The following is a 27,530-nucleotide window of genomic DNA, read 5'->3' as shown; positions in this document are numbered from 1 at the left end:
GAATTTTTAGGAAAGAGCTCTGTGCTGGAAGGTGGTTATGTGGGGGGAATCTGTAGAAATTCTCTTCTGATGGCTTTAGTTTTCTCAGTAAAATAGAAACATGTCATCAGCAGGAGGAAAGTTGAGAGAGCTATGGAAAACTAGAGGAGAGAGGAGAAAGTCTAAATCAGTTGGCTATGAAAGTGGGAAAGTGAAGAGACTAGAAACGCGGTATGATTGCAGTCAGCATGTCTGGCCAACTTGTGGTTCATGAACAGGAATTTAAAGTGATACTAAACATGCTGGAAACTTCTTTGTCACCATATCTTTGCAATGTTCTTACTTATTTCCAGTTCCTTAGCATTTTTCTGAGAATGTTGCTGCCATTATGAGGGCAAAACATAACAACAACAACAAAAATGGACACTAATCAGGGAGCTCGTGTATTTCTCTCAGACATTTTCAACTTGCAGATATTGGGACAGAGTATGAAGGGATTTCGATCTAAGCAATTTGAATATAACTAGGGTAAGGGTTTTGCCAAGAAAGAAGTGAAAGAGGAGCTAAGAGGTTGAGAGGATGTACAAGGAAGTGATAGCAGTGTTGACCACAGAATTCAGACTGTGTAAGCAAGGAAGTGCAGCCACGCAAGAATAAAAGGCAGTGAGAAGAGGGTGGGTGGTCAGTTGCTTAGAGGTCCCTGTGGGGTCAGAGAATTTTGAGGTCAGGTTAAAAATGAATCATTTATTTTAAATAAATGTTATTTTCATATAGTGAATCATATTTCAAATATATGGAAGAGCTTTCTATTAAATACATCTAATGAATTTTTTAAACTTAATCACAAATATTAGAGTTTATTTGTTAGCTTTAGTTTTTTTTTAAACTTAAGGTGTACACATTTTTTAAAAAAATTTACTTATTTATTGGTTGCACCAGGTGTTAACTGTGGCAGGCAGGCTCCGTAGTTGTGGCTCACAGGCTCCTTAGTTATGGCTTGCAGGCTCCTTAGTTGCAGCCCACCTGCTCCTTAGTTGCAGCTGGCGGGCTCCTTAGTTGTGGCATGTGAACTCTTAGTTGCAGCCTGCGGTCTCCTTAGCGATGGCATGTGAGCTCGTAGTTGCAGCATGTATGTGGGATCTAGTTCCCTGACCAGGGATCGAACCCATGTCCCCTGCATTAGAAGGCAGATTCTTAGCCACTGCGCCACCAGGATGGAATTAACCAAGTAGAATCCCAGCAAAGAACCCCACTCCATCATTCAACAATACTTTTTTGCACACTTTTTTGATCGCTTGAGCTTTATCCTCTTGAGATTTTTCTTATTTGAAGAGTACTCATTCCCTGGATGCATAGTATACCAGCATGAACCTGACTGGACACTAGTTAACTGAGTTCAAAATATTCACTGAGTACTTGCCATGTGCTGGGCATTGTCCAGTTACTGGTTAAAGCAGTGAACCAGGTGGTCGTATAGAGCAGATGTGAAACAAATAATCATAGCTCATTCCCCTTTCTTTTGAATAATCTTGTAAAGCATATCTTTAGATTACAATACAGTGTGTTTATCATCTTTTACGCGCACACACACACACACACACACACATACACAGCTTATCACATAGAGCTAAAGGTTGCCCTCTTTCATATAAATGAGTATGAGATGGCACACTAGGAAATTTGTGTTCTGCCAGTTTAAAAAGATACTTTGGCTCTAGTTTTCAAAATGAGCACTTCTCTGGTCTAGCTCCATTTCAGAACTTACCTATGGGTTAATGTTGTAATGCTCTTAGTGTTTGCTGCTCTGAAACCTGGCCATAAACATGTCAAAATTAGTCTCATGGGGATTAATCTCTGAAGTATTTCGGGTAATGAGGGAATCTCATGAACTTCATGCCTGATCCCTCTCCTGGACTGTGTGCTCTTTGAGGACAAGAAGCACGGAGTTTACACAGAACTTTTCATCATTTTGTTTGCAGTCCCTGGAACAGTACTTGGCTGACACATGGTAGCTTTTCGGTACCTATTTATTAAACAAATATAAGGAGAAGCGATCTGTGAACAGTGAGAGTAGGTTTCACTAAATAAGCCTTCTAGGTTTCTATATTCTCCTCCCTGAAGACCACTGAGGTTGTTAATTGAATTTATTTGTTTGTTCTAAGGTAGTTGGAAGTGTAAGTTCAATCCTGATAAAGGCAGATAATTTGGGCAGCCAAGGGAGATACAAACCTATGAAATCAGATGGGAGCATTCAAAACATGAAGGTCTTCAACTGCTGGATGAAAACCTATGGATATGCCTCTGAAGACCCTGAAGGCATCACTTTATCCAGTACTTTGCAATAATTGGTGCTTTGAGCATTGGTGCTGAATTCTCAGAAGAAAATTTATTGAAAGTGCTATATAAAATGTAGGAAAATTGAGAACACATTTATGATGATTTCTATCATGATGAAATTGTTTTGATACTTAAGGGATAAACCTTAAACCTTCTGAGAAAATAGGTTATTCAGAAGAACTTCTTAGAACAATGAAATTCAAATACCTCATCTATTTTAAAAAATAGATTCTATTTGTTTTACTTCTTTTTTTATGTCTTGTTGCTGTGTTTTTAGCAGCCATTTTAGGGTTACATGCTGTAGATCTTAATATAAACTATAGTTTAGCATGTATAAAAAAAGCTGTAATATCATGAAATAACTAAGATATCATGAGATAACTAAGCTTATATCACTTCTCGAGTTGGTGGTGGTTAGGGTATTCTGGTGGTTACTGCATACAAGAGAGGTGTTATTTTATTCATTTATTCATATGTCCATTCCACGAATATGTATTGGAAGTCTGCTCTGTGTCTGATACTGTTCTAAGCCTAGATTACATCAGTGGACAAAGGAGATAGAAACTCTCACTCTGATGGAGAGGGGAGACAACAAGAGCTAAAATGCAAAACTAGTTATAGATGGTTAGAAAGTGACTTAAAATTCTATGAAAAATAAGAAAGGGAAGGAGAATAGGGATTGCTGAGACAGGGCTGTGTAGGGGGTGGAGTAAAGGAGGAGAGGAGGAACTGGTTGGAGAGGACACGGGGAGTCAGGTATGTGTGGCACTGGCGGCTGTTATTATAATTAACATGGGAGCCTTTAGAGAGTTTTAAATTGTGGAAAAAGTTTTAAATTGTCGGGTTCTCAGTGAAGTGTTAACAGGACAGGTAGTAGAGTCAGACTAGGGCGACAGCGGTGGAGGTGATGCCAGGCGGTGAGAATCCCGATGTATTTTCAAGGGAGAGCCAACAGCATTTGCTGACTGAGTGTGTGTGGGTGTGAGGCACAGGATCCGGGATGGCTCAGAGGTCTTTGGGCTGAGGATCTAGAAGGATGGAGCTGCAGCAACTGACAGGGCTCATCTGTGGAGGAAGCAGGTTTTGGTGGGGGAGTATCAGGAGCTCCGTTTTGCACATGTGACCGTTTGGAGATGAACCCGAATGGAGATGAGCTGCAAAGTTGACTGTCAAAGGTACACATCTGGAATTTTTAGGAAAGAGCTCTGTGCTGGAAGGTGGTTATGTGGGGGGAATCTGTAGAAATTCTCTTCTGATGGCTTTAGTTTTCTCAGTAAAATAGAAACATGTCATCAGCAGGAGGAAAGTTGAGAGAGCTATGGAAAACTAGAGGAGAGAGGAGAAAGTCTAAATCAGTTGGCTATGAAAGTGGGAAAGTGAAGAGACTAGAAACGCGGTATGATTGCAGTCAGCATGTCTGGCCAAGTTGTGGTTCGTGAACAGGAATTTAAAGTGATACTAAACATGCTGGAAACTTCTTTGTCACCATATCTTTGCAATGTTCTTACTTATTTCCAGTTCCTTAGCATTTTTCTGAGAATGTTGCTGCCATTATGAGGGCAAAACATAACAACAACAACAAAAATGGACACTAATCAGGGAGCTCGTGTATTTCTCTCAGACATTTTCAACTTGCAGATATTGGGACAGAGTATGAAGGGATTTCGATCTAAGCAATTTGAATATAACTAGGGTAAGGGTTTTGCCAAGAAAGAAGTGAAAGAGGAGCTAAGAGGTTGAGAGGATGTACAAGGAAGTGATAGCAGTGTTGACCACAGAATTCAGACTGTGTAAGCAAGGAAGTGCAGCCACGCAAGAATAAAAGGCAGTGAGAAGAGGGTGGGTGGTCAGTTGCTTAGAGGTCCCTGTGGGGTCAGAGAATTTTGAGGTCAGGTTAAAAATGAATCATTTATTTTAAATAAATGTTATTTTCATATAGTGAATCATATTTCAAATATATGGAAGAGCTTTCTATTAAATACATCTAATGAATTTTTTAAACTTAATCACAAATATTAGAGTTTATTTGTTAGCTTTAGTTTTTTTTTAAACTTAAGGTGTACACATTTTTTAAAAAAATTTACTTATTTATTGGTTGCACCAGGTGTTAACTGTGGCAGGCAGGCTCCGTAGTTGTGGCTCACAGGCTCCTTAGTTATGGCTTGCAGGCTCCTTAGTTGCAGCCCACCTGCTCCTTAGTTGCAGCTGGCGGGCTCCTTAGTTGTGGCATGTGAACTCTTAGTTGCAGCCTGCGGTCTCCTTAGCGATGGCATGTGAGCTCGTAGTTGCAGCATGTATGTGGGATCTAGTTCCCTGACCAGGGATCGAACCCATGTCCCCTGCATTAGAAGGCAGATTCTTAGCCACTGCGCCACCAGGATGGAATTAACCAAGTAGAATCCCAGCAAAGAACCCCACTCCATCATTCAACAATACTTTTTTGCACACTTTTTTGATCGCTTGAGCTTTATCCTCTTGAGATTTTTCTTATTTGAAGAGTACTCATTCCCTGGATGCATAGTATACCACCGTGAACCTGACTGGACACTAGTTAATTGAGTTCAAAATATTCACTGAGTACTTGCCATGTGCTGGGCATTGTCCAGTTACTGGTTAAAGCAGTGAACCAGGTGGTCGTATAGAGCAGATATGAAACAAATAATCATAGCTCATTCCCCTTTCTTTTGAATAATCTTGTAAAGCATATCTTTAGATTACAATACAGTGTGTTCATCATGTTTTACACACACACACACACACACACACACAAATACACAGCTTATCACATAGAGCTAAAGGTTGCCCTCTTTCGTATAAATGAGTATGAGATGGCACACTAGGAAATTAGTGTTCTGCCAGTTTAAAAAGATACTTTGGCTCTAGTTTTCAAAATGAGCACTTCTCTGGTCTAGCTCCATTTCAGAACTTACCTATGGGTTAATGTTGTAATGCTCTTAGTGTTTGCTGCTCTGAAACCTGGCCATAAACATGTCAAAATTAGTCTCATGGGGATTAATCTCTGAAGTATTTCGGGTAATGAGGGAATCTCATGAACTTCATGCCTGATCCCTCTCCTGGACCGTGTGCTCTTTGAGGACAAGAAGCACGGAGTTTACACAGAACTTTTCATCGTTTTGTTTGCAGTGCCTGGAACAGTACTTGGCTGATACATGGTAGCTTTTCGGTACCTATTTATTAAACAAATATAAGGAGAAGCGATCTGTGAACAGTGAGAGTAGGTTTCACTAAATAAGCCTTCTAGGTTTCTATATTCTCCTCCCTGAAGACCACTGAGGTTGTTAATTGAATTTATTTGTTTGTTCTAAGGTAGTTGGAAGTGTAAGTTCAATCCTGATAAAGGCAGATAATTTGGGCAGCCAAGGGAGATACAAACCTATGAAATCAGATGGGAGCATTCAAAGCGTGGAGGTCTTCCACTGCTGGATGAAAACCTATGGATATGCCTCTGAAGACCCTGAAGGCATCACTTTATCCAGTACTTTGCAATAATTGGTGCTTTGAGCATTGGTGCTGAATTGTCAGAAGAAAATTTATTGAAAGTGCTGTATAAAATGTAGGAAAATTGAGAACACATTTATAATGATTTCTATCATGATGAAATTGTTTTGTTTATCCCTTAAGTAAGGGATAAACCTTAAACCTTCTGAGAAAATAGGTTATTCAGAAGAACTTCTTAGAACAATGAAATTCAAATACCTCATCTATTTTAAAAAATAGATTAAAGTGATACTAAACATGCTGGAAACTTCTTTGTCACCATATCTTTGCAATGTTCTTACTTATTTCCAGTTCCTTAGCATTTTTCTGAGAATGTTGCTGCCATTATGAGGGCAAAACATATCAACAACAACAAAAATGGACACTAATCAGGGACCTCGTGTATTTCTCTCAGACATTTTCAACTTGCAGATATTGGGACAGAGTATGAAGGGATTTCGATCTAACCAATTTGAATATAACTAGGGTAAGTGTTTTGCCAAGAAAGAAGTGAAAGAGGAGCTAAGAGGTTGAGAGAATGTACAAGGAAGTGATAGCAGTGTTGACCACAAAATTCAGACTGTGTAAGCAAGGAAGTGCGGCCACGCAAGAATAAAAGGCAGTGAGAAGAGGGTGGGTGGTCAGTTGCTTAGAGGTCCCTGTGGGGTCAGAGAATTTTGAGGTCAGGTTAAAAATGAATCATTTATTTTAAATAAATGTTATTTTCATATAGTGAATCATATTTCAAATATATGGAAGAGCTTTCTATTAAATACATCTAATGAATTTTTTAAACTTAATCACAAATATTAGAGTTTATTTGTTAGCTTTAGTTTTTTTTTAAACTTAAGGTGTACACATTTTTTAAAAAAATTTACTTATTTATTGGTTGCACCAGGTGTTAACTGTGGCAGGCAGGCTCCGTAGTTGTGGCTCACAGGCTCCTTAGTTATGGCTTGCAGGCTCCTTAGTTGCAGCCCACCTGCTCCTTAGTTGCAGCTGGCGGGCTCCTTAGTTGTGGCATGTGAACTCTTAGTTGCAGCCTGCGGTCTCCTTAGCGATGGCATGTGAGCTCGTAGTTGCAGCATGTATGTGGGATCTAGTTCCCTGACCAGGGATCGAACCCATGTCCCCTGCATTAGAAGGCAGATTCTTAGCCACTGCGCCACCAGGATGGAATTAACCAAGTAGAATCCCAGCAAAGAACCCCACTCCATCATTCAACAATACTTTTTTGCACACTTTTTTGATCGCTTGAGCTTTATCCTCTTGAGATTTTTCTTATTTGAAGAGTACTCATTCCCTGGATGCATAGTATACCACCGTGAACCTGACTGGACACTAGTTAATTGAGTTCAAAATATTCACTGAGTACTTGCCATGTGCTGGGCATTGTCCAGTTACTGGTTAAAGCAGTGAACCAGGTGGTCGTATAGAGCAGATATGAAACAAATAATCATAGCTCATTCCCCTTTCTTTTGAATAATCTTGTAAAGCATATCTTTAGATTACAATACAGTGTGTTCATCATGTTTTACACACACACACACACACACACACACAAATACACAGCTTATCACATAGAGCTAAAGGTTGCCCTCTTTCGTATAAATGAGTATGAGATGGCACACTAGGAAATTAGTGTTCTGCCAGTTTAAAAAGATACTTTGGCTCTAGTTTTCAAAATGAGCACTTCTCTGGTCTAGCTCCATTTCAGAACTTACCTATGGGTTAATGTTGTAATGCTCTTAGTGTTTGCTGCTCTGAAACCTGGCCATAAACATGTCAAAATTAGTCTCATGGGGATTAATCTCTGAAGTATTTCGGGTAATGAGGGAATCTCATGAACTTCATGCCTGATCCCTCTCCTGGACCGTGTGCTCTTTGAGGACAAGAAGCACGGAGTTTACACAGAACTTTTCATCGTTTTGTTTGCAGTGCCTGGAACAGTACTTGGCTGATACATGGTAGCTTTTCGGTACCTATTTATTAAACAAATATAAGGAGAAGCGATCTGTGAACAGTGAGAGTAGGTTTCACTAAATAAGCCTTCTAGGTTTCTATATTCTCCTCCCTGAAGACCACTGAGGTTGTTAATTGAATTTATTTGTTTGTTCTAAGGTAGTTGGAAGTGTAAGTTCAATCCTGATAAAGGCAGATAATTTGGGCAGCCAAGGGAGATACAAACCTATGAAATCAGATGGGAGCATTCAAAGCGTGGAGGTCTTCCACTGCTGGATGAAAACCTATGGATATGCCTCTGAAGACCCTGAAGGCATCACTTTATCCAGTACTTTGCAATAATTGGTGCTTTGAGCATTGGTGCTGAATTGTCAGAAGAAAATTTATTGAAAATGCTGTATAAAATGTAGGAAAATTGAGAACACATTTATAATGATTTCTATCATGATGAAATTGTTTTGTTTATCCCTTAAGTAAGGGATAAACCTTAAACCTTCTGAGAAAATAGGTTATTCAGAAGAACTTCTTAGAACAATGAAATTCAAATACCTCATCTATTTTAAAAAATAGATTAAAGTGATACTAAACATGCTGGAAACTTCTTTGTCACCATATCTTTGCAATGTTCTTACTTATTTCCAGTTCCTTAGCATTTTTCTGAGAATGTTGCTGCCATTATGAGGGCAAAACATATCAACAACAACAAAAATGGACACTAATCAGGGACCTCGTGTATTTCTCTCAGACATTTTCAACTTGCAGATATTGGGACAGAGTATGAAGGGATTTCGATCTAACCAATTTGAATATAACTAGGGTAAGTGTTTTGCCAAGAAAGAAGTGAAAGAGGAGCTAAGAGGTTGAGAGAATGTACAAGGAAGTGATAGCAGTGTTGACCACAAAATTCAGACTGTGTAAGCAAGGAAGTGCGGCCACGCAAGAATAAAAGGCAGTGAGAAGAGGGTGGGTGGTCAGTTGCTTAGAGGTCCCTGTGGGGTCAGAGAATTTTGAGGTCAGGTTAAAAATGAATCATTTATTTTAAATAAATGTTATTTTCATATAGTGAATCATATTTCAAATATATGGAAGAGCTTTCTATTAAATGCATCTAATGAATTTTTTAAACTTAAACAAATATTTGTTTGTTAGCTTTAGTTTTTTTTTTTAAAGTGTACACATTTTAAAAAAAATTTATTTATTTCTTGGTTGCACCAGGTCTTAGCTGTGGCAGGCAGGCTCCTTAGTTGTGGCTCGCAGGCTCCTTAGTTATGGCTCACGGACTCCTTAGTTGTAGCCCACCTGCTCCTTAGTTGCAGCTCGTGGGTTCTTTAGTTGCAGCTGGCGGGCTCCTTAGTTGTGGCATGTGAACTCTTAGTTGCAGCTGGCGGGCTCCTTAGTTGTGGCATGTGAAGTCTTAGTTGCAGCATGTATGTGGGATCTAGTTCCCTGACCACAGATCGAACCCATGTTCCCTGCATTAGAAGGCAGATTCTTAGCCACTGCGCCACCAGGGAAGTCGCTGTTTTTTCAAATGAAGTAAGCTTAGTATTTTTTTCTTCTAAATGACTTGAGTTCTTTTTTCCTTATATTATTCCTATCCTTTCTCCCAACCCTCACATTCTTTGGTGGGTTGCCAGATGCTCTATGCCTTCTGCCAACCTATTGCTCAAGTGTTTCTGCCTGGTATCAGAGCCTTCTAATGACTGCCAAGGCTCTCACTCCATCTGAGATATTTGGATTAGACTTGGGTAGCCACTTACCAAGCTGTGTCACTTGGGTGAATTTCTCACTCTGAGCCTCAATTTCCTCATATGTAAGTGGGGATAATAATATGTACTTTGTTGTAAGAATTAAAGTTAATGTATATTTGTCCCTAGCACAGAACTTGGCATATATAAATGGTAGATGTTGTTACGATCTTAGGTTTATTGAATCAATAATCTTTTATTAGAGTTGAATAACTGAATCTCAAAAACATTGTATTCTGTCATTTCAATAACATTATTTTAGGAGCATCTAGGATTACCAATGTCAAAACATAGTATTAATGATTAGTATCATTAACATTTTAATATATGTTTGTTTCTTTCAGCTTTAAGAATAGGCTAAGACAGTAAGAACCTGCTGTATAAAAACATAAATAAAATTAAATTAAAAAAAAAAAAAGAATAGACTAAGACAGAGTAGGAACTCAGTATGGGTGAGATTTTTTTTTTTAGTTCCCAATAACAGAGATACACACATATAATTGCAACATTTTCTCTGTCTTTTTGCTAGCTTAATTCAATTTGGAGCCAACGCATCAGTGAAAGGTAACTCATTTAGATGTGTGGTCCCTTCAAGAAAGCTGAGGTACATTGAAGAAGAGAGGTAAATCTTTCAGTGTCTAGTTGGGAGATTTTGTGTGTGTGTGTGTGTGTGTGTAGGCTTTATTCTCACAGGAGAGAATTGAAGAAACTCTTTATATTTAATATAAGTTTGGGAACACTAAGAATGGGCAACTTTTTCCAGAATAAAACAATGCATCTATATATCCCAGTTATACTTTATACTTCTGCCTTCTTTCAAAATAAACATGTTGTATTTGAAATTTTTAATTTGATATAAGCCTGTCGCTGCTTGCTGTAGAGGGTTCTTTCCCTCAATCTGAGTTAGAGGATGCTTCTCTGATGTAGAACAGTATCTTTTGTTTCTGTCTCCGCACTATCAGCCGTAGTGTCTATTTTTCAGGTCATGGTTGTTGAATGAATTGGGACTGAGTGAGCTTGGTTTAAGCACTCTTTTCTAAAAAGGGTTATGTGCTTGAGTAGAGTTGACTTTTTCCTCTTTAGCATCCTAAAAATGACAAAACTGTCACAAAGGTTTCTTAGTGGTCAAAGTGAAAGATACTATGACTTAGCTTCTTATATACCTGTATAGCACTTCCTTTCATGATAATAATAACCAATTATCAAAAGTAATTACTTTAGTTCAATGTTTTTGGTGATGTATTACCCTAGCCTGGCCTTTTGTTTATTTCTAAAATATAGAGTATGTACTTCTACTGGAGAGTTAGTTCAAGAAGTTCAATTAACAGGAAATATTAAATAGCGTGCAGAACTCCAAGATGATTGTATTTGGCAAATCTGATTCCTTCCACGTAATGAATAACCCCGAGGATTATATAACTTTATTATTCAAGAGCCACGCTTTTTCCACTAAATAAATTGACCCTTGTAATCACCAAAGCCTATATTAGATACATCTACAATGGTTCATATTTATCTTCTTTTTCAAAGATTATGTGGGGTTGGGCTTCCCTGGTGGTGCAGTGGTTGAGAAGCTGCCTGCCAGTGCAGGGGACACAGGTTCGAGCCGTGGTCTGGGAAGATCCCACATGCTGCGGAGCAACTAGGCCCGTGAGCCACAATTACTGAGCCTGTGCGTCCGGAGCCTGTGCTCCGCAACAAGAGAGGCCGCGATAGTGAGAGGCCCACGCACCGCGATGAAGAGTGGCCCCCACTTGCTGCAACTAGAGAAAGCCCTCGCACAGAAACGAAGACCCAACACAGCCATAAAAAAAAAAAAAAAAAAAAAAAGATTATGTGGGGTGAAGAAAAACACTTTCTCCTTTTGTAGATGGCAGGACAGTCATTACTAAGGGAGCCAACATGTTACCCTGACACATGATGCAACAGAGAAACCAACAAAGACATCAGATGATCTTGCTGCCATCATTATTACCCGTCAGATAAGGAATTGGTCTCCTTGAGGTAATGAGCCACTCACTTATAGAGAGAGCTGGACAAGTCAGAGATGACTGAGATTGGAACCAGCCCAAGTTTTATCAGGGCTCAGAGGGAGGGTTACCTGTGACATACAGGTCAAGGAGACTCTCATATCTTGAGTCTACTGCAAAACAGTTCCTGTCTTATTCTCAGAAACCTATAGCTATAAAATTTCTCTGTTTTTTATTGACCCTGATAGGTAACTTCTCTTTCTTCCAAGGTTTGGAGCATATGAGAACTTTGATATTGTGTTAGTGTTTTCTCATCTTGGTTGAGAAGATAATCTGTCAAGACCTGGACCCATTGTTCTACCTTGCCAAGTTTTTGGAAATGTTGGTTGAAACAGATTGTAACTGTATTAAATCTGCAGAAAGAATCAATCTTGAAGGCCTGTCACCAACCTCTGGGGATTTTTTTGTGTAAAGTAGACCTTCATTATTTTAGTTAATTCTAGCCTCAGACGAGAGGGTGTGCTTGTATCAGCTGTCAAGTCATTGGTACATAGCCTTAGTCTACACTCTGAAAGGCAATGGGCTTCCCCAAACCAGGTGTGATATCTAATAAACTGGTCACTCTTTTTTTTTATTTTATTTTTATTTTATTTTTTTATTTTTGGCTGTGTTGGGTCTTCGTTTCTGTGTGAGGGCTTTTTCTCCAGTTGCGGCAAGTGGGGGCCACTCTTCATCATGGTGCGTGGGCCTCTCACTATCACGGCCTCTCTTGTTGCGGAGCACAGGCTCCAGACGTGCAGGCTCAGTAGTTGTGGCTCACGGACCTAGTTGCTCCGTGGCGTGTGGGATCTTCCCACACCAGGGCTCGAACCTGTGTCCCCTGCATTGGCAGGCAGATTCTCAACCACTGCGCCACCAAGGAAGCCCCAAACTGGTCACTCTTAATTACAACTTTACATTTTGAAATAAGGTTATTTAACATAAAGCAGTTGTTCTCAAAGTGGGTCCCAGGACCAGCACACCGGCACTACCTGGAAACTTGTTAAACATGTTGACTCTTTTTTTTAAAATTAATTAATTAATTAATCTTTTTTTTTTAATCAATCATCAATTTTATACACATCAGTGTATACATGTCAATCCCAATCGCCCAATTCAGCACACCACCATCCCCACCCCACTGCGGTTTTCCCCCCTTGGTGTCCATACGTTTGTTCTCTACATCTGTGTCTCAACTTCTGCCCTGCCAGCCGGTTCATCTGTACCATTTTTCTAGATTCCACATACATGCGTTAATATACGATATTTGTTTTTCTCTTTCTGACTTACTTCACTCTGTATGACAGTCTCTAGATCCATCCACATCTCAACAAATGACTCAATTTCGTTCCTTTTTATGGCTGAATAATATTCCATTGTATATATGTACCACATCTTCTTTATCCATTTGTCTGTCGATGGGCATTTAGGTTGCTTCCAAGACCTGGCTCTTGTAAATAGTGCTGCAATGAACATTGGGGTGCATGTGTCTTTTTGAATTACGGTTTTCTCTGGGTATATGCCCAGTAGTGGGATTGCTGGATCATATGGTAATTCTATTTTTAGTTTTTTAAGGAACCTCCATATTGTTCTCCATAGTGGCTGTATCAATTTACATTCCCACCAACAGTGCAAGAGGGTTCCCTTTTCTCCACACCCTCTCCAGCATTTGTTGTTTGTAGATTTTCTGATGATGCCCATTCTAACTGGTGTGAGGTGATACCTCATTGTAGCTTTGATTTGCATTTCTCTAATAATTAGTGATGTTGAGCATCTTTTCATGTGCTTCTTGGCAATCTGTGTGTCTTCATTGGAGAAATGTCTATTTACGTCTTCTGCCCATTTTTGGATTAGGTTGTTTTTTTTTTTTTTAACATCTTTATTGAAGTATAATTGCTTTACAGTGGTGTGTTAGTTTCTGCTTTAAAACAAAGTGAATCAGTTATACATATACATATGTTCCCATATCTCTTCCCTCTTGCATCTCCCTCCCTCCCACCCTCCCTATCCCACCCCTCTAGGTGGTCACAAAGCACCGAGCTGATCTCCCTGTGCTATGCGGCTGCTTCCCACTAGCTATCTATTTTACATTTGGTAGTGTATATATGTCCATGACACTCTCTCACCCTGTCACATCTCACCCCTCCCCCTCCCCATATCCTCAAGTCCATTCTTTAGTAGGTCTGTGTCTTTATTCCCATCTTGCCACTAGGTTTTCATGACCTTTTTTTTTTTCCCCTTAGATTCCATATATATGTATTAGCATACTGTATTTGTTTTTTTCTTTCTGACTTACTTCACTCTGTATGACAGACTCTAACTCCAACCACCTCATTACAAATACCTCCATTTCATTTCTTTTTATGGCTGAGTAATATTCCATTGTATATATGTGCCACATCTTCTTTATCCATTCATCCGATGATGGACACTTTGGTTGCTTCCATGTCCTGGCTATTGTAAATAGAGCTGCAATGAACATTTTGGTACATGAGTCTTTTTGAATTATGGTTTTCTCAGGGTATATGCCCAGTAGTGGGATTGCTGGGTCGTATGGTAGTTCTATTTTTAGTTTTTTAAGGAACCTCCATACTGTTCTCCATAGTGGCTGTATCAATTTACATTCCCACCAACAGTGCAAGAGGGTTCCCTTTTCTCCACACTCTCTCCAGCATTTATTGTTTGTAGATTTTTTGATGATGGCCATTCTGACCGGTGTGAGATGATACCTCATTGTAGTTTTGATTTGCATTTCTCTAATGATTAAGGATGTTGAGCATTCTTTCATGTGTCTGTTGGCCATCTGTATATCTTCTTTGGAGAAATGTCTATTTAGGTCTTCTGCCCATTTTTGGATTGGGTTGTTTGTTTCTTTAATATTGAGCTGAATGAGCTGTTTATATATTTTGGAGATTAATCCTTTGTCAGTTGCTTCGTTTGCAAATATTTTCTCCCATTCTGAGGGTTGTCTTTTCGTCTTGTTTATGGTTTCCTTTGCTGTGCAAAAGCTTTGAAGTTTCATTAGGTCCCATTTGTTTATTTTTGTTTTTATTTCCATTACTCTAGGAGGTGGATCAAAAAAGATCTTGCTGTGATTTATGTCAAATAGTGTTCTTCCTATGTTTTCCTCTAAGAGTTTTATGGTGTCCGGTCTTACATTTAGGTCTCTAATCCATTTTGAGTTTATTTTTGTGTATGGTGTTAGGGAGTATTCTAATTTCATTCTTTTACATGTAGCTGTCCAGTTTTCCCAGCACCACTTATTGCAGAGACTGTCTTTTCTCCATTGTATATCTTTGCCTCCTTTGTCATAGATTTGTTGACCATAGGTGCGTGGGTTTATCTCTGGGCTTTCTATCTTGTTCCATTGATCTGTGTTTCTGTTTTTGTGCCAGTACCATATTGTCTTGATTACTGTAGCTTTGTAGTATAGTCTGAAGTCATGGAGTCTGATTCCTCCAGCTCCGTTTTTTTCCCTCAAGACTGCTTTGGCTATTCGGGGTCTTTTGTGTCTCCATACAAATATTAACATTTTTTGTTCTAGTTCTGTAAAAAATGCCTTTGGTAATTTGATAGGGATTGCATTGAATCTGTAGATTGCTTTGGGTAGTATGGTCATTTTCACAATATTGATTCTTCCAATCCAAGAACATGGTATATCTCTCCATCTGTTGGTATCATCTTTAATTTCTTTCATTAGTGTCGTATAGTTTTCTGCATACAGGTCTTTTGTCTCCCTAGGTAGGTTTATTCCTAGGTATTTTCTTCTTTTTGTTGCAATGGTAAATGGGAGTGTTTCCTTAATTTCTCTTTCAGATTTTTCATCATTAGTGTATAGGAATGCAAGAGATTTCTGTGCATTAATTTTGTATCCTGCAACTTTACCAAATTCATTGATTAGCTCTAGTAGTTTTCTGGTGGCATTTTTAGGATTCTCTATGTATAGTATCATGTCATCTGCAAGCAGTGACAGTTTTACTTCTTCTTTTCCAATTTGTATTCCTTTTATTTCTTTTTCTTCTCTGATTGCTGTGGCTAGGACTTCCAAAACTATGTTGAATAATAGTGGTGAGAGTGGACATCCTTGTCTCGTTCCTGATCTTAGAGGAAATGGTTTCAGTTTTTCACCATTGAGAATGATGTTTGCTGTGGGTTTGTCGTATATGGCCGTTATTATGTTGAGGTAGGTTTCCTCTATGCCCGCTTTCTGGAGAGTTTTTATCATAAATGGGTGTTGAATTTTGTGAAAAGCTTTTTCTGCATCTATTGAGATGATCATATGGTTTTTATTCTTCAGTTTGTTAAAATGGTGTATCACATTGATGGATTTGCATATATTGAAGAATCCTTGCATCCCTGGGATTAATCCCACTTGATCATGGTGTATGATCCTTTTAATGTGTTGTTGGATTCTGTTTGCTAGTATTTTTTTGAGGATTTTTGCATCTATATTCATCATTGATATTGGTCTGTAATTTTCTTTTTTTGTGGTATCTTTGTCTGGTTTTGGTATCAGGGTGATGGTGGCCTCATAGAGTGAGTTTGGGAGTGTTCCTTCATGTGCAATTTTTTGGAAGAGTCTGAGAAGGATGGGTGTTAGCTCTTCTCTAAATGTTTGATAGAATTCACCTGTGAAGCCATCTGGTCCTGGACTTTCGTTTGTTGGAAGATATTTAATCACAGTTTCAGTTTCATTATTTGTGATTGGTCTGTTTGTATTTTCTGTTTCTTCCTGGTTCAGTCTTGGAAGGTTATACCTTTCTAAGAATTTGTCCATTTTTTCCAGGTTGTCCATTTTATTGGCATAGAGTTGCTTGTAGTAGTCTCTTAGGATGCTTTGTATGTCTGCAATGTCTGTTGTAATTTCTTCTTTTTCATTTCTAATTTTATTGATTTGAGTCCTCTCCCTCTTTTTCTTGATGAGTCTGGCTAATGGTTTATCAATTTTGTTTATCTTCTCAGAACCAGCTTTTAGTTTTATTGATCTTTGCTATTGTTTTCTTTGTTTCTATTTCATTTATTTCTTCTCTGATCTTTATGATTTCTTTCCTTCTGCTAACTTTGGGTTTTGTTTGTTCTTCTTTCTCTAGTTCCTTTAGGTGTAAGGCTAGATTGTTTACTTGAGATTTTTCTTGTTGCTTGAGGTAGGCTTGTATAGCTATAAACTTCCCTCTTAGAACTGCTTTTGCTGCATCCCATAGGTTTTGGATCATCATGTTTTCATTGTCATTTGTCTCTATGTGTTTTTTGATTTCTTCTTTGATTTCTTCAGTGATCTCTTGGTTATTTAGTAACGTATTGTTTAGCCTCCATGTGTTTGTGCTTTTCACGTTTTTTTCCCTGTAATTCATTTCTAATCTCATAGCGTTGTTGTCAGAAAAGATGCTTGATATGATTTCAGTTTTCTTAAATTTACTGAGACTTGATTTGTGACCCAAGATGTGCTCTCTCCTGGAGAATGTTCCGTGCACACTTGAGAAGAAAGTGTAATCTGCTGTTTTTGGATGGAATGTCCTATAAATATCAATTAAATCTATCTGGTCTATTGTGTCATTTAAAGTTTCTGTTTCCTTATTAATTTTCATTTTGGATGATCTGTCCATTGGTGTAAGTGAGGTGTTAAAGTCCCCCACTATTATTGTGTTACTGTCGATTTCCTCTTATAGCTGTTAGCAGTTGCCTTATGTATTGAGGTGCTCCTATGTTGGGTGCATATATATTTATAATTGTTATATCTTCTTCTTGGATTGCTCCCTTGATCATTATGTAGTGTCCTTCCTTGTCTCTTGTAACATTCTTTATTTTAAAGTCTATTTTATCTGATATGAATATAGCTACTCCAGCTTTCTTTTGATTTCCATTTGCATGGAATATCTTTTTCCATCCCCTCACTTTCAGTCTGTGTGTCCCTAGGTCTGAAGTGGGTCTCTTGTAGAACAGCATATATATGGGTCTTGTTTTTGTATCCATTCAGCAAGCCTGTGTCTTTTGGTTGGAGCATTTAATCCATTCATGTTTAAGGTAATTATCAATATGTATGTTTCTATGACCATTTTCTTAATTGTTATGGGTTTGTTTTTGTAGGTCCTTCTGTTCTCTTGTGTTTCCCACTTAGAGAAGTTCCTTTAGCATTTGTTGTAGAGCTGGTTTGGTGGTGCTGAATTCTCTTAGCTTTTGCTTGTCTGCAAAGCTTTTGATTTCTCCAACGAATCTGAATGAGATTCTTGCCAGGTAGAGTAATCTTGGTTGTAGGTTCTTCCCTTTCATCACTTTAAGTATATCATGCCACTCCCTTCTGGCTTGTAGAGTTTCTGCTGAGAAATCAGCTGTTAACCTTATGGGAGTTCCTTTGTATGTTGTTTGTTGTTTTTCCCTTGCTGCTTTCAATAATTTTTCTTTGTCTTTAATTTTTCCCAATTTGATTACTAGGTGTCTGGGCATGTTTCTCCTTGGGTTTATCCTGTATGGGACTGTCTGCTCTTCCTGGACTTGGGTGGCTATTTCCTTTCCCATGTTAGGGAAGTTTTCGACTATGATCTCTTTAAATATTTTCTCTGGTCCTTTCTCTCTCTCTTCTCCTTCTGGGACCCCTATATTGCAAATGTTGTTGCGTTTAATGTTGTCCCAGAGGTCTCTTAGGCTGTCTTCATTTCTTTTCATTCTTTTTTCTTTATTCTGCTCCGCAGCAGTGAATTCCACCATTCTGTCTTCCAGGTCACTTATCCATTCTTCTGCCTCAGTTATTCTGCTATTGATTCCTTCTAGTGTAGTTTTCATTTCAGTTATTGTATTGTTCATCTCTGTTTGTTTGTTCTTTAATTCTTCTAGGTCTTTTTTAAACATTTCTTGCATCTTCTCGATCTTTGCCTCCATTCTTTTTTCAGGTCCTGGATCATCTTCACTATCATTATTCTGAATTCTTTTTCTGGAAGGTTGCCTATCTCCACTTCATTTAGTTGTTTTTCTGAGGTTTTATCTCGTTCCTTCATCTGGTATATAGCCCTCTGCCTTTTCATCTTGTTTGTCTTTCTGTGAATGTGGTTTTTGTTCCACAGGCTGCAGGATTGTAGTTTTTCTTGCTTCTGCTGTCTGCCCTCTGGTGGTTGAGGCTATCTAAGAGGCTTGATGGGAGGCTCTCTGAACATGTTGATTCTAGAGCCCCACCCCAGACCTGCTGAATCAGAGACACAGGGGTGTGGCTTATGATATTCTGTTGCATGCTGGAGTTTGTTAGCCACAAGCAGAGCATCTTGAAATGACTATGCACAAGAATGTTTTTCTTTGTAAGACAAGTGAGATCATGTATATATTCCAAGTTGTTTGTTTGTTGGCTGGTGATGACCTCGGAAATTTTAAAGTACTAACTGGGCCCATGGGAATTCATTATCCTGTATTTACCTTTGGTAATCTGCCCTGCTACAAGCTTCATTAAACAGCCATTAAGGGAAACAGGGTTTTTGAGAACTGTCTGCTTTCAAGTACATTTGTGTACAAGAAGGAAAATAGTATGGTATGTTATCTCAGGTACACTCTTATAGAATGACCTGTTTTTAATAATGTCTAGAAAAAAAAATAAAGACCCTAGTTAGAAATAATTTAGCTTAAAATGATTATATTTCATTATTTTAAATTTTGTATATAAATAGGACTGTATAGTTGGAAAAGCATGCGTTTGGAATAAATAATTGTGTGCTTTGAGTTCTAAAACCTTCCGTGACCTTTTGTTTCTCCCCCTGAAAAATGGAAATGAAACTCCACAGCAAGTTGTGAAATTTAATTTAAATATGTGAAATGTATTTCATAAACAGTAATAATCATTATAGAAGTGTTAGCATTTATTCTCTAAGCAATTCTTGGTTTATATTTACTTTTGAACTTATTTGATTTTATGATTAAAATTTATAGCTTGTAGATTTCAGAACTTTAGTTATGTTTTTTTCACCTTCTCCGAGTGAAAAGAATATTGGATCATGTAGCATGCAGACCTAATGCTAACGGCAACATTAGACTGTTTCATAGCAGTTAGTTACAACTTCTTCCTTCAAACACTTTAATTTTAAAAAATTATAAATCAATACATTTCCAATGTAACAAAGAAAAGAAAGATAAGTTAACAATCTCTATTCCCTTTTTATTCCCTCCTTGAGATAACCAATTTTTACAGCCTCGTGTGAATTATTCTATACTTTTATTCATGTCCTTGCAAATGTATATAAACATACACACATCCAGGCAGTTTGTGTTATCAAGTGAAGTAAGCCAGGCCAGGACAACTGTAGATTCAACAATGCAGTAAGAAATGGAACCTAGACCTATGAATCTGTGGTGCAGGAAGATAGTTCTTGGTTGCTAATCAGTAGACCCTTCTGTGATAATGTGACCCTCTTACAGCCTAAGAATTTGAAAAGGCAGTGGGCTTGTGTTCCAGGATCTTGTGACCCGGCGGGCTCCTCATTTCCCACAGTGGACAAAACTACTAAATAGTCATAGCTTCATGAGGAACTAGGCAGGTGATAGGAGCTACACCCACTCATGTGTATCCTAGGTCTTTGCAAATCCTGTTTACTGATCAGGTAGTAAACCAAAGTGAAATTTAAACTGTGTCCAAGTTCTCCTTCTCACCATTCTTTGAACCTAGGTCGGTCATTTTGGTTTGTTCCTCATTTACTTTTACAAATTTTGGATTGTTACATTTACATTTCTCTGTCATTTCCTTTTTTTTTTTTTTCTTTTTTGCTTCAATACATAATAGTCATCAGTCCAGGTCAATGGTTAGAGAAATGTTATTTTTAATTATGCATAATATCCTATAATGTGGATATGTTATGATTTAGTCAGCTGTTCTCCAGTTGACTTTCATGATATTTCCAGGTTATTGTTAGTGCCAAAAAAACCCAACTACAACATACATTCTTGTATATATACTTATAGGTAAGACTCCCCAAAGTGGAATTGCTTTGTCAATTGTTATATGTATTTAAAATTTTGAGAGATACTGTCAATTTTGGGGCGTGGGGTGATAGGAGGAGGAAGATTACAGCAATTTACACTCCCATTGCCAGTGGGTTTGAGTCTCCCTATCCTCACCAGCACTGGCTATAATTAATTGTTTTAATATTATCGATTGTATGGATAAAAGCAGTATCTCCATGATAGCTTCAATTTGCAACCCTCTGGTGACTACTGAGATTGTCTCTTCATATTTATTGGCCCTTTGGATTTTCTCTTCTGAGAATTGCTTATTCATATTCCTTGCCCAATTCTATTGGGCTTTTCATTTTTTTCTTATAAATTTGTATAACTAATTTGGATACTAGGAATATTAAGAGTTTGCCAGTCATTATGAGCTGCACTTGTCTCTTGATTTTATTTTTGACTTTTACTATATATGATAGATGATAGATAAATGAATGGTTAAATTATTTGTCTTTACTAACTTCTCTCTTGCTTAGGAAAGGTTTTCCCAGCTAACAGTAATAAAATATTATTCTAAATCTTCTGGTAAATTTACTGTAATTTTTTTTTTTTTTTTTTGGCTGTGTTGGGTCTTCGTTTGTGTGTGAGGGCTTTCTGTAGTTGCGGCGAGCGGGGGCCAGTCTTCATCGCGGTGCGCGGGCCTCTTACTATTGTCGCCTCTCTTGTTGCGGAGCACAGGCTCCAGACGCGCAGGCTCAGTAGTTGTGGCTCACGGGCCCAGTTGCTCAGCGGCATGTGGGATCTTCCCAGACTGGGGCTCGAACCCGTGTCCCCTGCATTGGCAGGTGGACTCTCAACCACTGCACCACCAGGGAAGCCCCTACTATAATTTTTAAAAACTTAAAAGCTTCTAATCTATCTAGAGATTTGTTTTTAAGTTATTAAATTTAAAAAAGTCATTAAAATATTTTAATAAAAGCTCTATTTTTAATGGATAAAGTAGGAATTTAGCTTTCTTGTTTTGAAGTTGGATGACCATTTATTCCAGAGTTATTAAACAAATTACCATTTACCCAAGTTGAAATTCCACTTATGCCATATATTACCTTCCTATTTATACAAGGATCTACTTTTGGACCCTCTGCGTTAATTTTCTATAAATAATTAGAAATTTAGTGGCTTAAAACAACTCCAGCTTACTGTATAGTGTATAATTCTGTAGGTCAGAAGTCCAGGTACAGTGAGATTAGGTTTTTTGCTCAGGTTCTCAAAGGCTGAGATTAAGATGTCATCCAGACTGAGTTCTCCTCTGAAAACTCTGGGGAAGAATCCGCTTCCAACTTTATTCAAGTTTCTGGCAGAATTCAGGTTCCTTGTGGTTGTAGGGCCTAGGTCTCTTTTTTCTTGCTGGCTGTCAGTTGAGGATGCTGTCAACCCTTCCAGACCACCAGCAGTCGTTCTTTTGAGTTGTATTTCATTTGCTAAATTTTATTGAGCTTTTCCAACAATATTCATAAGTGGCAATTATAAAGAAGTTTATACTTACATGTTTTTAGTACAGATATTTATATGATGGTAATAAATGTTTATTACAATAAAATGTGTTTTTTCTACCACATAGTTGCCTTGCTATGAAATAGTATTGCAAGTTGGGTGTATGTAGCTTTTGGTTTGTATTAATCTCCTATCCAATCCCTCTCTCCTAGTGTTAACACGTGTTAAGAATCTTGATCTTTAGGATCTGTGGTCATATTAATTAACTTCTAAATTCCAGATAAAATGTTAATGTCACTTAAAGCAAGGTGTCCAGAGTCGGGTGGCTTTGGACACTGCATTTCTGGGTAATATTAGGCTTCAAGTAGCCATGCTGAGCCTAGGAACATGCAGTCCTTTTCATGTAGTTAATCTTTAATGGTATTTTTCCATCACTAACCAGAAGCAAGTTTGTTGTAATCCAAATTTTCACATGGTAGTAGGTTGCTGTTAAACTAAAAACGAAGTTAAGAATGGAGACTAATAAAACCTGTGTAAACTATAGTTCTTTTTGTTTTTGTTTTTTTGAATGAAATACTCAGTCTTCTCCCTACCTTTAAGGACAGAAGCTCATTCAGGAGTAATATATCCAGGTCTAAAACATTCTTTCTTGTTCCAAGTGATAATTGACCTTTAAGCACTTCGTTCTTGGTATATTTTTAAAATTTTGTGTTAATTCTCAAGGCAGGGTTCCAATCAGTGGCAGAGTATCAGGTCAAATAAAGCATGGAACCATCTAGTTTATTAGCAGAAAACCATGACAAGTCGGCTCTTCCTGGAGTGGGTTAAATCTTAGAATTACGAATGATGTTATTGAAAGATCCTAAAAATGCTTCACAATAAGTTGTTCATTGGAGCTTTTGTCCACAAGGTTGCTCTTTTTACCCCTGGGAACAGTTGAGAGAGTATTGCTCTGCTCAGCTAGTTGGTTGCCTGGCAGATTCTCCAGTTCAGTGAAGAGCAAAGTTGCTAAAGCTGTGTGTGACCAGGTGGTTGAGTGTGAGTTACATATACTTGAAGAAATTAAACATAAATGAGTAACTGGATATAGTTGTTACTATCAATACCATGCATACCAATTCTCAATTAATACTTCTGAATAAATACTGTACTTGGGAGAACATTTCTCAGATTATCACCACAGTTGTTAATCTTTACTTAGCACTTACTGTGGTTCACACCCTGCTCTAAGGGCTTTACATATATTAACTCACTTAATCCTCACAACAATCCTTTGATCAAGGTTAGGTGGCAAGTGGAGGTGCCAGGAATTGATGTCGGTGTCTGGCTCCTGAGTCTATGCTCTTAATCACTAATATACGCTTATTGGTCTTACAAATCTAGAAGGAAAGAATGATTTCCTGAAAAAGTCTTTCAGGCCTGGAGGAGCAGATTCCTTCTGTTAATAAAGGTAGAATGATGCAGTCACAAGCTGAAATTGACTGCTTCTGTTGCCTCAAACTTTCATCTTTTCCTTTTGCGGAAAGAAAGCCAGGCTGAGCCGTGAAAGAGGAAACAGGGTGTTTTTGTTTCCATTTCCCATACTATTACTTTTCTATAAAATTCAATGATCGATGGTCATTTGTTGATCATCCTCACTTTGGCCAAGCATTAGGCTCTGTGGAGTCTGGACGGGACTTAGCTGTGTTCCCTGACTTTGAAGAATGAAGCTACCTGCAGCGCACTGTAGCAGGAGGAGTGACTGAGCCGTGCTCAGGACTGTTATGGGAGCAGAGAAGGGAATGCCCCATTGTATCTCCTGTGTGGATCCTTCTCCGTCCCCCCTACTCTAAGGTAAAGCTAAAACAGTCTAGAGGGTGAAGAGAGGCTGATGTGGTGAGTGGGAATACGACTGATAAGCCTGCTAGAAAGAGGGCAGCATTTGCACAGTTGCAGGGTATAGGTTATACTTTGCAACCTCCTTGATAAGTCACCTGGGTACTTATTAAATTCCACATTGGTTGGGCCCCATTCTATAGCCTCTGAATCAGAATCTCCAGGGGAAGTGCCTAGGGGACTGATTAACAGGGCCCTCAGGGCACTCTTGTCAGTCAGGGGAGCTTGGAAAACACCGCCCAAGTGGAATACAGTTTGTTCACAAACAGAATGAATTTTAGAGCAAACGGTTGAGGATGAGATCAGGTGGTCTGAAGGTCAGTTTATGTCTTGCTGTCTTTTGTGATTGTTTGGATTTCTATTTGTATCCTACTGACTGCTGCTTACTTCTCAAGTATCAACAGATAAATAGAACATTTACTTAGACTTGGACAACTTTAATTTGCAAGCAGTGTGTTGAAAGTTCGGACTTTAGCTCAATTTACAGGGTTTCCAACCGTGACTTATTTATGCTGAGAAACAGCCAAGGAGAAGAGTGGGGAAAAGAATGAACATTGTTCATCTGCGGTGTGCCCCATGACTCTTAACGGCATCTCATTCTATTCACTAGCAAGCTGAGGCTAGGAGGTCAGTTACATAGGCCACAGAGCTATTAAGTGATGCAACCGATATTCAAACCTGGGTCTTTAGAGCAGGAGGAATTTGATTTGTCAAAAAGTGGTGATCAGAGTGCTTATTCACTCAATTAAAATAGGTGAACCAGAAAATGCAGGGTTAGGGTCAGGGGCTGTGATGAAAAAGCTTCAACATTTGTTACCATGTGAAAATATGTGCCCAATATTCTGTATTTTTTTCTTTTTAAGAGAAGCTAATTATCAGTATTTTATGTAAATTTGTCTCCATTTTAAAATGTTGGTCCTATATTCAGAAAATGTAAAACAATGTGTTTGGCAACACCATGATACAAAATACATCATTGGGTAGAATTTTGCTTGAGGGCTACTGGTATGTGACTTCTAGATTAAATAATCTCTAAAGTCTAAGCTTTAAAATGTCATGATTCTTGCTGATTCTTGATGAGGTATGATTTACTGTGATTCGCTTTCCTTTCATATCTTAAAGAATTTTTTCTGAGTATTTATGTGAAATATTAATAATGAAGCCTTCTCTAAGTATCAGTATACTTTTAACTTTGCCGGGGGAGATGGGGAAGGATGAAAAGGCTACTTCTGGCTTCTTGCTACTGGGAAAAGTGTTGCCCTCCCCTGAGTCTTCTAGTCTACCTGCTGTTCTTCAGTGCCTTTCTACTATCAGAGGAGCTAAAAATGGCTCTGTCCACTTCCATGTATGCTGTCAACCCATGTGGATCCACATGCAATCCGTGTCTCTCCCAAGTGTGTAGAGCAACATATTAGTGAACCTTGAAACCAATTCAGTGCAGCTTGACCAGTATTAAAATGAGAGAGACTGAGAAAGAGAATAGAGTAGGATAGAAGATGCATGCGTGGCAAGTAGGAAGGGCAAGAATTGTTCTGTAGGACTTTGTTTTAGCTGTATGTGTGTATATGTGTGTCTGTGTTCCAGGTTGCATCATAGAATGTATTTCTTACTGGCCTGGTAGTTAACAAATTTTGTAAGCACTGAGCTAGAGTGACTAAATATTGATAGATCCTTGGTCGTTCCTTCTCGATCTAAGGTGGTATAAATTCTAAGCCGGAAATTTGAAAGAATTTTTACCACATGTTAATTACCTCCACACTTGGTCCTTTTTGTTCAATCCCTTGAAAACATTAACAACTTCTCTATCTCGGGGGTCCCCAACCCCCCCTCTCCACCCGCGGGCCAGAGGTGAGCAGTGAGTGGACGGGCCAGTGAAAGCTTCATCTACCGCTCCCCATGGCTCACATTACTGCCTGAACTATCCCCCCTGCCCCCCATCTGTGGAAAAACTGTCTTCCACGAAACTGGTCCCTGGTGCCAAAAAGGTTGGGGACCGCTGTTTTATCTTATATATATCAGTCCTTCGATCCAATAATTACTTTTCAGGCAGGAGTGGCAGTGCTGAAGGGAGGGAGGGACACTACAAAATGATAAGCCACATGGCCTTGGAGAGTAGGACAGAGACTCCATGACCGAGAGAGGATGCTGAAGAGAGGGCAGTGAGCCAGCCCCAATTCTATCTTTACTGAAATTCCTTGAGAATGAAAAGGGAGAAGGGGGAGGACAATATGTGAGTGAATAGAGCGCCTAATGCAAGTCTAAGGGCACTGAAAAGGCACAGAACACCTAGGGATACTTTGGCAATGAAATGTTTTCCATTTGTAGAATTGCCTCTTCGGAACTCAGTGAATGGGGAAAGGTGAAGTTCTTGAGATACACCATGAATTACCTGAAGTTAACACCCCCTACGTGCTGTATTTGTTTGATTATTTCTAAGTTTGCGTTCTGAAGAAATTGTATTCCGAAATTTAAAAATCTAAGTAGAATCTAGATTGTTGTGTGAGATTGTGGACCCTAGAGGGATACACACTGCTCTGTCTTAATAAGAATTTAATTGCAAGTGAAAACTTCTCTTTTAAAGTTGCCAGAAATAATATAAAATTGGTACTAATTTCAGCCTTCTGAAAATTATGAGGTTTGTCATAATGGTCACCTGATGGGATGAAATGCATGAAAAGCCCTTAGTGCTTGTGTTAAGTATTTTACATTGTCTATTGATTCATTGATAAAGCACTATCTTACATCCTTATTCTGGGGAGATGTTATGAACTACTTTAATAACTCCTAGCTCTCATTACTAGTTATAGGTTAAGAAGCTATTTTTATATGCAGTTGACCCTTGAACAATGCAGGTTTGAATTTCAGGGATCCACTTATACTCGGATATTTTTCAGTAGTAAATATTACAATACTACCAAATCCTAGTTGGTTGAATCTGCGGATGCCTAGGAACTGTGGAAATGGATGGCCAAGTACAAGTTATGGGTAGATTTTCTACTTTGAGGAAGGCGGGCACTCCTAATCCCTACATTGTTCAAGGGTCAACTGTACTGAAGTGAAAACTAGGCTTTTCAAATTACTTCAGAGACAGATTTTTAAAACATTATATTGAAAAGATAGGATTATTTTGACCAGTTTACATTGATTTAGCTCTCTATGGACAGATAATTGAGAGAGCAAACTCCAAAGGGCAGCAAACTGATGGGGTAGAATTTTTTTGTCTTGTTTCCATTACTAGTATAAAACTGATAAAACCAACTTTATGGGTATTTTCTCTCACTAACAGTAGATGCTATGTTTTGTGGGTCCAATATCCAGGCACAAAGACACACATTTGGAGGCCAGTGTATTCTTCCCATTAAGAATTCTTCCCATTTGTTTGCTTTAGATCATATAAATTTTAAAGATCTGATGAGTTCTTGTGAGATTATTTGTGATTCAACTTATTTTCTGTAAATACAGTGATAAAGTGATGCTACATAACTGTAATCCCTGGGATTGCTTAAAGACCAGTATAGAGTAAACAAGTGTATTAGCTAGAATGGATTATTAAAAACAGTGATTCACTAGAATTACTAGAATAGGACCAGATCTTTCAGTGCTGCCAGGTAATGATTTATGATTTCAGATCCATGAACGCTGGATACAGTTTTAACGTCCTTAGGGGGAAACTATTAATTTCTGATTAGTATAACATTATAGAGAAAATAAT

General features: G+C 38.4%; 1 protein-coding gene across 8 annotated transcripts in view; it reads left to right on the top strand.

Moving 5' to 3' along the window:
- The window catches only part of ATP10D (ATPase phospholipid transporting 10D (putative)), a 158,345-nt gene that overhangs the window by 42,447 nt on the left and 88,368 nt on the right, over nt 1-27,530 (top strand). The window contains exon 2 of one of the 8 annotated variants that reach the window (XM_082462458.1): nt 10,054-10,088. The exons of 5 other annotated variants lie outside the window; for them this stretch is intronic. The gene's annotated coding sequence lies outside the window, so the exon portion shown is untranslated. Of the gene's footprint in view, nt 1-10,053; nt 10,089-10,124; nt 10,147-18,243; nt 24,900-27,530 lie in introns of those variants that run through there. 2 more of the 8 variants (XM_082462457.1, XM_082462459.1) reach the window with 2 other exon arrangements.

The sequence above is a fragment of the Balaenoptera physalus genome (assembly GCF_965194825.1).
Source record: "Balaenoptera physalus genome assembly, chromosome: 5".
NCBI classification, from domain to species: Eukaryota; Metazoa; Chordata; class Mammalia; order Artiodactyla; family Balaenopteridae; genus Balaenoptera; species Balaenoptera physalus.
The sequence above is the reverse complement of the archived record's forward strand: the minus strand, read 5'-3'. Positions and strand labels throughout refer to the sequence as shown.